This window comes from Protopterus annectens, chromosome 1.part1 (genome assembly GCF_019279795.1).
Source record: "Protopterus annectens isolate FY-2018-M chromosome 1.part1, PAN1.0, whole genome shotgun sequence".
Lineage (NCBI taxonomy): Eukaryota > Metazoa > Chordata > Ceratodontiformes > Protopteridae > Protopterus > Protopterus annectens.
This window is the reverse complement of record NC_056726.1, coordinates 1,388,275,404-1,388,289,276: the sequence shown is the minus strand read 5'-3', so window position 1 is coordinate 1,388,289,276 and position 13,873 is coordinate 1,388,275,404. Positions and strand designations below refer to the sequence as shown.

Genomic DNA, 13,873 nt, shown 5'->3' with positions numbered 1-13,873 from the left:
ATGTATGAGGGGAAATTCAAGGGGTATGCTGATATGTATGAGGGGATGTTCAAGGGGTATGCTGCTATGTATGAGGGGAAATTCAAGGGGTATGCTGATATGTATGAGGGGATGTTCAAGGGGTATGCTGCTATGTATGAGGGGAAGTTCTAGGGGTAGGCTGCTATGTATGAGGGGAAGTTCAAGGGGTATGCTGCTATGTATGAGTGGAAGTTCAAGGGGTATGCTGCTATGTATGAGGGGAAATTCAAGGGGTATAGGTTCATAGGTTCATAGGTTTATACTAGGCTATCTGCCCTAAGGCATTTATAAGCCTAGCCCAAAGTTTTGTGGCTTACGCCACCCCTTATGTTAAAAAATACTGTGCCCATTAGTTTGTTGTGCCTCTGTCCAGCAGTGACACAGAGATGATTCCCGGGGTATAGGTTCATAGGTTAAAGCTTCACTTGTACCAAGATTATATCACCCCAGATGGGACTCGAACCCACAATCCCTGGCTTAGGAGGCCAATGCCTTATCCATTAGGCCACTGGGGCCTGACAGTATATATGAGGGGATGTTCAAGGGGTATGCTGCTATGTATGAGGGGAAGTTCTAGGGGTATGCTGCTATGTATGAGGGGAAGTTCAAGGGGTATGCTGCTATGTATGAGGGGAAGTTCAAGGGGTATTCTGCTATGTGAAGAAGAAGGGAATGGTACACAGAGGTGAAATAAGGGTAGGTAAGGAGACCTACAGTTATGCATCTACAGAGGGACTGGTGTATGCAAGAAAGTGTGTGGAATTTAAAGGAGGATTTGAGAATAAAAGAGGAGGTAGAGTGAGAGGAAGGATTTAGGGGCAAGAGGTTGTACACAAGATGGTAGGCAAGCTGATGCAGAGTATGAACAAACAATGTTATAGTGGCATCAGTTCAACCAAATATACTTACAGGTGGAGTTAAAGGAATATACTGGTTAGTAGGGTCCTATGGTAGGGAAATACTGCATATCTCTCAACTGTCCAGATTTTTGCAGAATGTCCAGATTTTTGTCTCATATATTTGTGTTCCTCATAACATTTGTGGTTTTCTGGCAAATCACTGAGGACTGAAGTCATTAAATTATGACATACACTTTGAGTTTCAGACTTTATATCCTTCAGAAATGCATGCTAACACAAAACCTGTTATTCTAGCAGCTTTCTAAGTTTATAACAGATGTATTTAAAATCTGTCCCTATTTTTGAGCCTTTGTCCCCCATTATTTTAGGTGTTGTCCAGATTTTTAGTTTTAAGAGGTTGAAAGATATAGGAAAAAGCTGCACTGTTTAGAAAAAGTCCTGTGAGAAGAAAGGTGATTAAGTGAAGATTATGAACAGAAGAAATAAGGCAAAGGTGGTTATCTGATGAGTAAGCAGAAACCTCTGTTTCCTATTTGGAAAACATCTATGCTGAAGATGAGTCTTGTCTGTAATTTATTTTCTGTTGCCTCTAAGGCAGCCTTTACAAAGTACAGCATAACAGGCAAAGCTTAAGCCATCTAAACATTCAATAACTGATGCAGAAAGGGTGTAGCATTAAATATCTCAGTTATCAGAGGATATTAGGCATGTGCCAACTTCAGTTTAGCTGTGCAGACCACATATAATAGCTTCACAATTAAAAGTTAATTTTATTGTTTTTCATTAAGGACAACATAGTCATATTTTTATATATATTTTTGTCACCCTCTACTCCCTGTTCTGTTCATAATTCTACATTTAGAATATGTTTTTTGGCATTTGATAGTCTCAGAATTCTAGCCAATTGCTAAATACCATTTATAACAAAATTCCATGTTCAGTCGTCCACAGAATTCCCTTAATACTGTCTCAGTACAGAGGTAGAAGGGGCACTTACCCCAAAACTCAGTATTATCTACATTAGAATTTTAGTCTACCATAATAAGTGTCTGGGCTAACTGGTGGACAATAATATATGTTTTAAGGATTTGCACCTCAGATTTTTCCCTAGTTTACTGAAGGGCCAGAGGAAGGTAATGTTTGGATTTCACTAGATTGTTTACTTTTCACTATTACATTTCCACAATGAACTGAGGTCAAATACTGACCCTTATCTTTCAAACCTGCCTTCTATCTCTCTCCTTTCAGAAATCATTCCTCTATCAGCTATCAGTCATCAATTGATGTTAGCCACTACTCAAAACAGTCTGATCTCAGCTGTCAGCTGCTGATACAGTCACTGCTTGAATGTATCATCCATCATTGTCTGTTAATATCTGTCTGCACTCCACTCAGTCTCTGTCACGACAGTGCTTTGTACAGTACCTCAGAACTCCTGCCTAATTTTTTTGAATTCAAAAGAATTATATTGCCTTAGGGCTTAAGGAAGGTTCTTGTATATTAGTTACACTCCTAAAGGTCTGCAGTTCGTTAGTTCCATAGTGGCAGACAATTGAGTCAGCAAAATCCATCCACATACCATGAATGAATTGTCATGTAATTGCCTTCTACCTGTCAGTAACATTTCACAGGAAGCATGCTTATCCATAATGTCTCCGACAGAAGATTGTCAGTGAAAGCTCATCTGTCATAAAGCAGACATTGCAGGATTCTAGGAGTGGAGGGTAGAAAGGAAACTCAGATTGGAGGAAAAGCATGAAACACATGACAGAGTTACTGATCTGGTAATGATTAAGCTCAAAGGAAATGGAAAACTCATTTGAAAAGATTAACAGTTAAATCGATGATAAAAAAGCTGATATTGTCAAGAGGGTAGAGAGAAGGGATCTTGTAATAGCACAAGGGAAACATAGGCAATTGTGCCCTTAAGGACATATGATATATTAAATTGCTAACATCGGTTATAAAAAATGAGTACTGCAAGCATTTGTGGACAGTGGGGCTTCATCCATTAAAACCAGGATCAAAGCTGTGATGTTCCACTGGCCATACTTGAAAGCAGAAAAACAAAAGTTTTGGCTGAGTATGTTAAGTAGGACACCATTAACTCAGTAAAACAGGAAATGGAGGCAATGTCAAAGCCTTTTATGTTGTATGAGGAACATTGTTGAGTTTTATTTATGTATACATTAATAAATGAAAACAATTCAAACAATTGTCGAAGGAAAAGCGTACAGCTGGATTTAAGAAAAAATGCATGGCACTTGAGTAATAAGCAGCTACTATCTTATTTAAAATTATATACCCCTTGTTAGAGATGGATAAACTTCAGAAGAATAATTCTCACTTATTCATATTGCTAGTACAATGTACTATTATTATTTTCTGTGGTCACCTAACATCATATGATTAATCTATATTAATTTGGAACCTTCAGAATTTAAATTTCATTGTGTCTGTTTGATGACAGTTAATTCAGATATAGGGTTTAACCACTGTGAAGTTTCACTAGTTGTTTTTCTGACACTAACTTCACAAGGTGCCAGTGCAGCTGGTGTGCAGGTTGTCATCTAGATAGTTATGTCAGATATATGCCCTGGTTTTGTTCTCAACACAAAGTGGTCACATTGCATTACTCATTCCTCCTATCTCTGAATTTAAGAATTTAATTAAAGACATGCACACTAAAAACATTTTTGCACAGGCAAAGCCTTGCACACTCCCACCCATCTTTTTTCCTATTCCTGAGGTTGTGTCCAATGCCTGTGCTTTGACGAAGTCACTAAAGACAATATACATATAACCAAGGCAGAACATGGCAAGTCAAATGAAAACTAAGGAGCAGTGAATAGAATACAAATAAACATGAAGACAATGAGGAGTTGTTAGCCTCAAAGCAGGCAGGAAACTGTATGGCAAGTCTGTAAGACTTGTATGCATAACCCCATCCTTATTGGCAGAAACAGAGAAGAGAAGGATATTATGCATCATCAGATTGTCCAGTAAAGGAGAAGTGTGCTACTGTGACACTGTCCATCTGTAGACAGGGACTCTTCCCTCTGACCACACCTATGAGTAGGGTCCTTTTTGATGCTTTGCATTCAGCACACCTCACGTAGTTCTGAAATGTATTCAGAAAAGAGTAGTCTTAACTCTGGAGCTTTCAAATGGGGAGTTGAGGGAAATTATTTCTGATTTGGAAGTGGCCAGCCATTTGGGAACCAGTGATCAACAGAGAGTATGACTCATCATCAGTTTAAATGCTATCAAAACTAAGCAGAATGCTTTTAGAAGGGTAAGCCTTGACAAACTTCAGCAGTGTATCAGAAAACATCTAGCTTTTAGGCATATTGGTAGCTGTAAGACAATAGGAATGAATCAAAATTGTCATCACAGCAACAAAAGGCATAGTATGAATCTAATTAGGATCTTCACAAGAGGGACAAATGTGTTTCTCAGACGAGGTTGTTCTGAATGTGAATTGGAATATCAAACATTTAGCACTTATACTGAAGCAGAGCCGGAGAGCAACGTGGCAAACACCAAGTTAACACAAAATAAAATAGGTAAGGCAGTCAGAAAATCAAAGGTCCAAGCAGGAAAAGAAAGTTAGTTCTGTTAAGAATGAAGATTAAGCCTTTTACAATCCCACTCCAATGGCAAAAAGGCTGGAGTTGTTACTACAATACTGGCATGCTGGGTGTCAGTAGCAGAGCAGGCAGCTGACGGGTTGGTCAGAATGGTAAAACAGAGCAACTGAAGAATATCTCTTGTCTCAGTGAAAGGAAATTGCATTCTTTTCTACAGGGGAATTCTTTTGTGGATACATGGAATCTAGCCACTGATACATGTGTGCAGTAGGTTAATTATAACATGCCAAAATTATAAAAATTATTGGCATGAGATCCTACAATGAGGATGGCTGCGTATAACTTGCACAGTGAAATGCAGGACCAAATTAGTTAACTTACAGCACACAAGAAAAACTCTATGCCATCTTAATTCATAATCATCTAGCACTCAGATCTGGTCTCCATTGCAAGGGCATAAAAGTGAGGATACTAAGCAGTACTTCTAATGGAGCAGAGAGACCCCCTTACAGAATGATGTGGGATACTAATGCCAGGTGGAAAAGGTAATCAGATTGGTCAGTGGAATATCTGGAGGACAAGACTGTTAGGCTGGTAAGGTTCAAACAGAAGCACACAAGAACTTTTGTAGATACCTAACTGGACATATGAAAGGAAGTTAAACATGGTTGAGGGCTGGGCAGAAAGGAACTAAATTAATACTTTCATCCAGTATTTTAAAGGAAAAGAAGATGTATTTATCAGAGCCAGCTAGTAACACTGACTGCTGTCATACCTCCGAAACCAAGTACAGCCGCAAAAACTAACAGGGACAACGGCCCCAGATCATAGATTTTTTTTTAAATATTGCTTACTACTGGTACAGAAAACAGAATAGAACTTAACTTATATTTTCTCAAATAACAGAAGACCATAATCCTCCATCTTCTATAGAAGAAAAAGAAGAAATCACCACTTTTAGGAGTGACACAGTGACATTTTCAGAGAAAAGCAGAAGCATCCCTTAAAATGAGGGACATTTGAGAAATGTGCTGAGGGTAAAGTGGGTGATCTCAGCCATGAAAGATGCTGAAGAAAGAAATAAAAAGTATGCAGGGCTTGGTGACATTCAACTTAGAATTCTTATATAATACTGCTTGTAACATCACTATTTAAATGGCTATATCAATGTACCAACCTGACTAACTCTACTCTAGTACGAGTTAAAAACTGTAATTTAGTTTAGTTGTGTTTCTTAAACCAGACCTACCCCGGTATTATCTCTAAACTTTGGTATTTGTGCAACTTGTTAAAGCATGTAACCACTGTATATACTGTATCTGTAACCTTAATTGTTACCTTGTAATCTTAATTGTTTTCTTTGGAGCCTTTCTGCCCGGGCCTCCACTAAAAATGGACATGTATCCAGTCGGACTATCCCAGTCAACAAATGTAAAATAAAATAAATAAATAAGAATGATAAGTTTCCTGAAGACTGATGCAGTTACCAGAAATCCTAATTCTTCAATTTGAATGTGTTAGTTACTATGATCAAAAAGGGACTGGAGCACTCTGACTTCATCATTGAGTTTGTTCAGATGAGTCTACAAAACCTTAGAAATGAAGTTTTATTCCTATCATGCTAGAATGTGTAGGCTGCAATGGTACAGCAGTTAGTGTTGTCACCTCCCAGTCAGAAGTTCTCTGGTTCAGTTCTTGGCTGGAGTGCCTTCTGTGTGGAGACTGCATGTCCTCCCCATGGTTGAGTGAATGTTAAAGCCATGCATGTGGTGTTCCTTCTTTAAAGGCTGGGTGCCAGGCTGGCAACTTGATGCTGTAAAAATCCACTGCTAATCATTAGTGGACCAGTGATCTGCTGTGGTGACCCCTAACTGGGAAAAGCCAAAAGACTTTTATTCCTATCATGTTAGAATAACACTGAGGTTGATTTCCAAACCTAGAAATGCCCAAAATAAAACACCACATACAACTTTGACTGTTTTGGATGTTCTGCAAAGTTTGAACAAAACTCTTTCTACTGTAACAAAGATCAAGGAGCTTGCTGCAAAATGTGCTTCTGTAAGACTGTTCCCTCACTAATATTTTGTAATACAGTGAAATAAATTGTTTTTAATTCATTAAAGGCATGAGTGAAATCATGGATATTTTCTATTGTTTCCCTTTGCCATCAAGGTTGAGAGAAAGTTATGTGGATTTGACACAGGTTTATAATAAGCCCAACAAAGCAGGAAGTCAGTTAAAAGCTGAAAAATATTTTCTGGGTAAGTAGGCCAAAAAGAAGGCAAGGGGAACTTCGCTAAACTGCCAGTCTTTTCTATAATGTTTTATTAATAAAGAGGGTTCCAAAGTTTCTAAAAGGCAGTTATAGTAGTAGTACGTATAACATACAGAGTCATTATTTTTGAGAAGAGAATCCCCTTACATTATTGTCATAAGTTAGCTGACCTGTAGAAGGCTGTAACTTAAGTATTAAATGATTCAGCCATTTTGTGTATATTGCACATTTAATGAGTTCTCTCCTAAACCGTTACTGGACATTTTTAAGTGACATGTAACTGTACAAGTCAACAAATGTTTTTATTTTGATATTCGAAACATTCATTTGTTTGTTTTAATTTAAATACAGATTTAAATACATTCACTTTAAAAAATAAATCCTCCCACCTTGGTGAAGGAAGCACAGACACTGACCTTCACAAGGTCACTTTCCAGCAGCTACTCTTTAAGTTGTCCTTACATCCTTTCCCCATCTGCCATTATCTTAAAGAATTTGCCTAGTTTATTTAGCAACAACAGGTTTTCAATAATTTTTATCATTGCTTGATCTGATTTAATTAGCCATCTTCCTCTTGAATGACATGGCCCAGCTATTCCATGCAATCTCATTAAAGTCTGCCTTAGTAGCCTATCATTTGTTCTCAACTGCTCAAATCAAACTTGTCATAATGTGTCTACAGCTGCAGTTTCTTTCACTATCAAATTGAATGCCTGACTTAACCATTTACCTCCCCAAGTCTTAAAGTTCCTTTCTTCTTCCTGCAGTAGTGGTCCCATTACTTCCCCAAGAGTACAGAGAACAAACCTCTTGTATGGGAATAGCTATCTGATTAAATAATCTATTGTTTCCAGAAAGACCAAAAGCATGACTACAGAATGGTAGGAGGGGAGTTGAGAGTCAACCAACCACCCTGTGTGCCCACCACTGAATTTACTGAAATGTTCCTATGTAGCTTCATCAGCCTCTCCATACAGTCTACCTGCCCTCACAGAGATGCAACCTCTCCATAAGGAATGAAGCTGAGACTGACGTCACCATTTTCCTTAATATCATGTAGCACCCTTGATGCTTTCCCGATCCTGTACCGAGCCCATAACCTCCCCCTACAAAATTTTATACCAAGACCTGTTATATAATATGTGGGTACATTTATGATCAATGCTTGTAGTGAACAGTGCAATTTCAATAACATGTGATGTTTGATTAATATGATTTACTCATAGGAAGGCATAGGTTTTAACTGAACAGTTCAGTTACTTCTAAATAGATAGAACTAGCCTGTTTTTTTTTCAGTCATTTGCTAATTTCATGCATTCTACCTTATATATTATGCTTGCAATACTTCCATGTTTGCTGAATGTGTCATGCTTGCTCAGATATAAATGGTGTTCAGCGTGTAAACATTCATGCTGGGACAGTATGGAAGAAGAGGTGGTAGTTCTGCTGCATCCGCTGAAAAGTTCTACCACCACTGGATTGTGGGATGCTATACCCAGCAGGGACTCAATGGAGATGTATGGGGAAGAGGAAGTGGGAAATGTACTTGTTTTTTTTTAGGCTACATTTACGAGAACTTAAAAACTACATGGATGCAAAACAGGACCAGAGTACATAGCAAACATTTAAGTCATAAAGAAAGTGATGATGTGACCTGTGGTAAGTAAACATAAATCTGTTACTGGATGTTTCACTGAGAATTATTACCCACCAGACATGAAAAGAGACATCAGCTGCAAGTGAACTGTAAGGCTGTGAAATGTATGAGTAATGCCAACAACCCTGAATGCCACATAATAAATGAAGAATACTGAAAGTCTAAAATTCCAAGTGCTCAAATCCTGAAATACTTAAAATGACAAAATAACATATTACTATATGTACTTAGTCTAACACCTCATGTTTTCTTAGTTAAAGCTGGTCATATTTAAGGATAAAATATAAATACCCACAATATAAAGCTCTGTAATCTGTTAATTTGCACAGACATTCCAATCATCTCCAAAAAATATATGTGAAGAAATAGAAGCATTATATCAGAGGTTGTGGTGCACAGCAAGAGGTTCAGTGGTTCAATTCTTGGCTGGAGTGCCTTCTGTGTGGAGTTTGCATGTCCTTCCCATGGCTGAGTGAACGTTAAAGACATGCAGGTAGGTGTGTGGGTGTTCCTTCTTTGAAGGATGGGTGCTGGGCTGGCAACTTAACACTGTATAAATCCACTGCCAGTCATTAGCAGACTGGTGATCTGCTGTGGTGCCCCTAACTAGGAAAAGCCAAAAAGACTTTATGTAGCTTAGCAGAGGGTCATGCCCTGCTGCACCTCCCAATATAAGGGTTTCTGCCCCCTCAAACCCCATTAGCTAAATGTTCTCACTCTGAGGTCATACAACCTCCGAGAAAGTGCTGACACTTGTAGTAGTGCAGACATCATGTTCTGCACTAATGTCTCAAGTCACAGAGACACAGTAATTACATAGGCAGCATAAAACATACCTGACCTACATCAGGGTTACATCAGAGCTCCCTGGCTTTGTCTCAAGTTGTAAGTGGCAAATTTTCTGCCTTTTACCTTGTTTTTATATAGCATGAACAGCAAAGGTATTTGTTTAGCTTTGCAGCACTACTGTCAGAATTTATTTCATAGTGCTTGGATTTGATACTGGTAAACCTCTGCATAAATAGAAGTATTTTAGTTTCTTGATGCAGTGGGATGCACATGGTTTGGATAAGGTGTTGCTATATTCACACTTAAGGGATTCTCTCATGAACCTCAGAACCTGTAGAAATCTAGTCCGTTCGTACAAGCAGAACAGAAAAATATATATACATACATACAAAATTACAGGCAGCACAGTGGTTCAGTCAGTAGCATTGTCATCTCACAGCAAGAAGTCTGATTCAGTTCTGAGGTGGGGTGCCTTCTGTACACAGGCTGCATGTCCTCACTACATATACATGGGATTTCTCTGGGTGATTTGATTACAGCCATCAGAAGCATAGCTAGAGTGGTACAAAGCTGATTAGTCTGAAGTGCATAACTGGCTTTCAGAAATGAAAGCCAATATTGTGTATGTAGTCAAACCTGAAGTAAATGTGTTAGTACTCTTTGTGTGGCATAAACTGTGGCAGCTGCATGTTACAAATGTGGCAAGCAGTTTACTATGGTTTAAAGGCACAGAAGAGCTTTTTTTCTCTTCAACTTATAGAGCTAAGGGGCACCAGAATAGAGAAACAGCAGTGGGTACTCCTGCCATCTCCCAAAGACATGTAGTAAGTGAATTGGCTTTCTCAAACTTCTTCATAGGTGTACGTCACTTAAAAGTATGCATTCAGCGATAGGCTGGTGTCCTCTACAGAACAGATTTCAATGTCTTATTCCCACTGGCTGCCAGAATAGTCCAGTGGCATGCTGCAGCTTGGGGGTGGGGCAAGAGGGGCAGTCCAGAATGACTTATTTGTGTGGGAATCGAAGAGTTGCATCTAAGCACAGAATGTAAGTGTTCAATCTGGTCTTGTTAAGGTGAGCACAGAATGTAATGTGTTCAGAGGTTCATAGGTGGGTACTAGGCTAATGGACCTGGGGCCTTTACGAGCTTAGCCATAGGATTTCCCTGGCATAGTGCCACCCGACCTTAGTTCCCAGTGCCTCTGTCATGTAGAGCCACTGGAGTTATCCCCGGGGTGAATTTTCTGTTTCCCATCCACTCATCAAGATTTCTCTTGAAGAGGGTCAGCGAGGTGCTCTGCTTGACATGTAAGGGAAGTCTATTCAACAGCATGGACAGTCTCTGGGTTATGAACCTGTCCCTCCAGCATGTCCTGTTATTTGTGGTAATGAGGTTGAGGTCTCTGGAGCGTGTGGTGTGGAGGGATTGGGATTTCTTTAGATGTAGCATTTCTAACAGAGCAGGGTCAGACATGGCTTTGTAAGTCAAGCAGAGATCGCCTCTAAGTAGGCGATATGAGACAGAGAATAGTTGGAGCTTTTTAAGTCTGTCCATATAGGACAAGTGTTTAAGGCCTAGGATCCTCTTCGTGAGGTACTTTTGTGGCCTCTTCAGTTGTTGCAGGTGCCTAGTGAAATACATGCCAAATGGGGCATTGTTCTCAATGACTGACCTAATGAGGGAAGAGTAGAGGGAGACAATGACCTCTTTCTTCCTGGATGCAAAACCCTTAGTAATGAGATGTGCCACATAGAAGGACTTTCTGACCACAGTGGCAATGTGGTGATCAAAAGAGAGGTTGCTGTCAACCTGTGTTCCCAGATCTCTTATAATGCCTTTTGTGTTCAGTTGACTACCATCAATGTTGTAATTCATGGGAGCCAGGTTTTTCCCAAAGGGAATGATGACACATTTTTTGGCATTGAGCTTAAGGCTATGGTTCTGACACCAGTCGTTGATCTAAGTGAGGCCATTCTGCAGGATGTCAACATCACTTGGGAAGTTAATAATAGCTCCCAACTTGCAATCATCTGCAAACTTTGTCAGCCAGAGTCCCTTTGTGTTGGCCTGGACTTCAGAGAAGTAGATACCAAACAGGAGAGGACCCAGGACTGAACCTTGTGGGACTCCACTCTTGAGTAGTCAGCAGTCTGACTTGGAGTCAGCTAATTTCACACTGTGGGTTCTATCTGTGAGCCAGTTTGCAACCCACCTAGTGATATAGGGGTTTATGCCTAGCTTAGTGAGTTTTTCTATGATTCCTGAGTGGGGAATGGTATCAAAAGCCTTAACCAGATCAAGGTAGGCTGTATGAATCACCTTGCCCATCCACAGCTCTGGTGACTGACTCAAAGAAGTCGATCAAGTTGAGCAGGCATGATCTACCCTTCACAAACCAATTCCCTATATCCTTGTTTATTAGGTCCATGATGATGTGTTCCATAGCTTTGCATATTAGGCTAATCAGGCTAATGGGGCAATAGTTCCCAGGGTCTGTAGTCTCTCCTCCTTTGTGGAGAGGGATGACTGTAGCAGTGTGCCATTCGGTAGGGACAAAGCCTGAGTTGAAGCTGTGATTGAACAGGACACACAGGTGAGGTGCCAGTTCACTCTGTAGTTCATGTAGAACACAGCCAGAGATATTGTCAGGTCCCATAGAAGCTGTATTCTTGGCCTTGGACAGTGCTGTTTTAACCTGTGCAGCAGTAATACTGGGTAACTGGCAATTAACTGGTATTGTGATTGGTCCTTTGGGGAGGGGGGTTGGCACTGAATCTGTCGGCCAGTATACTGGCAATATCTGTTGGCTCAGTATAGGAGGTACCATTGTGCAGTAGCTCAGAGCAAATCTGGGCATTGCAGTGGAAATTCTTTACATAACTACAAAGGCCTTGTGGTTGTCATTACTATCTGCTACAATTCTGTTTTCATAACTAGCTTTAGAGGATTTGATGAGGGATCTCAACTTTTTGTTGAGGCTAATAAGGGAGTTTTTCCAGTCTTGGGAGTTCACCTTATTCCACATCAGTTTCCTCCTTCTGTTGTAGAGTTTGTTTATGGTAGGGGATCACCAGATTGGCTTCCTTTTTTTGGAGGAAAGTGTCTTGGTTCTATTGGGTATGGCGAGATCCATGCATTTGTGTACATGTTCGTACAGTGCATCGGTGTATGATTCAGTGGTCATACAACTATTCTCCATTTGGATAGGTGCTGTGAAGTTAGCCACCTCTGTTTTTAGGAGCCCAAAATTAGCTTTGGAGAAGTTTTTCATGGTGGTTACCTTTGCCGGGGGGTGGTGGGGTGGAAGGGATGTTGATTTCCAAGGTGATTAGTTTGTGGTCAGATCTAACGAAGGAGGAGCTGACTATTGGTGTAGAGCAACGGTTGCCCATGTTAGTAATGACCAGGTCATGGATTTTGCTACCTCTAGTGGGGAGTAAGAATGAGCTGGTCCAGGGCATTGGAATTAATGAACTCCAGGAAACATTGGGCAAGTGTATTGGTACATGAGTAGTTTTCCCAATTAATGGAGGGGTAGTTGAAATCGCCTAGTAAGAAAGTGTAACGTTGGACCCTAATATTCTCCAGGGTGCTTAGGAACATGGAGTATGAGTCTTGGGACATGGTTCAGGACCTATAGCAAGCTACAACCTGAATTACTGTCTTACCCAATGTTAGCTGCATCTGAAGTATCTTTGAAGTGTTATGTTGGGCTACCAGTCTAGAGGTGTGTGCATCCTTTATGAATATGGAAACACCACCGCCTTTGGAGCTTCAGTCAAAGTTCTGGGGCCGAAAGATGTGGAATAAGCTATAGCCAGGTAGTGCAGGGATGCTTTCTGCTGCCTTGAACCAGGTCTCTGTTACAGCACAAATATCGATGTTCTTCATTTTAAGGAGTGGTTCGAGCGAGTGCATTTTGAGAATTTAGACTTCTAGCTTTGAGCAGCATGACCCTCAGATTGCATTTGTTTGAAGCTGTTGCAGTGGTAATTTGGTCTTTGGAACATTGCCTAAAAAAGGCACTATAGGGATGGCAAGAGCCTTGGCCAGTATCCAGAAGCCCAGGGGTGACAGATGCAGGCCATCTTTGGCAAAGTATTGAAGTCTATCAATCATGTCATCCCAGGCAGACAGATACTGGACTCCCTTAGAATGACACCAGAAACTTAGCCATTTGTTGAAATCAATCATTTTCTGCTTGTACTGTGGTATCATTCTGGGTGATGGCAGGATGCTGCTCAGGGCTAGGGTCATACCTACCTGGGTTACATAATCCGAGAGCTCCTCCATGTCTCTTTTCATGTAGTCCAGGGAGGTACATCTCAGATCATTCACACCCACAGGTACAATGACAGAGTCATATTTGTACCTTTTGTTGATGGACCTGAGTGCGTGCATTATGTGAAGGATCCTGGCACCTGACAGGCAGCTGTTACTATCTCCTTATTCAATCTAGTGAGTGGGACATCAGTGTGCCTCACTATCAAGTCACCTATGACTAGTGTGTTGGACTTGCTGTTTTGCCTTAGGGGCTTTGATTGAATGGCACACTGTTTAGGAGAGTTATGTGTCTCGTGATTAATGTTGTGTTGTGGTGGTCGAGTGTGTTTCTGCCTTGGAGGTTTCTGCTGCTTCGGTAGATTTTTATTGAGAGTCTCCATGAAGGTGGGTGTGTGG

At 40.4% G+C, this 13,873-nt stretch overlaps 1 non-coding gene across 1 annotated transcript; it reads right to left on the bottom strand.

The window, feature by feature from the left end:
* Positions 1-463: 463 nt before the first annotated feature.
* TRNAR-CCU lies at positions 464-536 on the bottom strand. Its single transcript has one exon. It is a non-coding gene; the product is annotated as a tRNA-Arg (tRNA).
* Between the last annotated feature and the right edge of the window lie 13,337 nt (positions 537-13,873).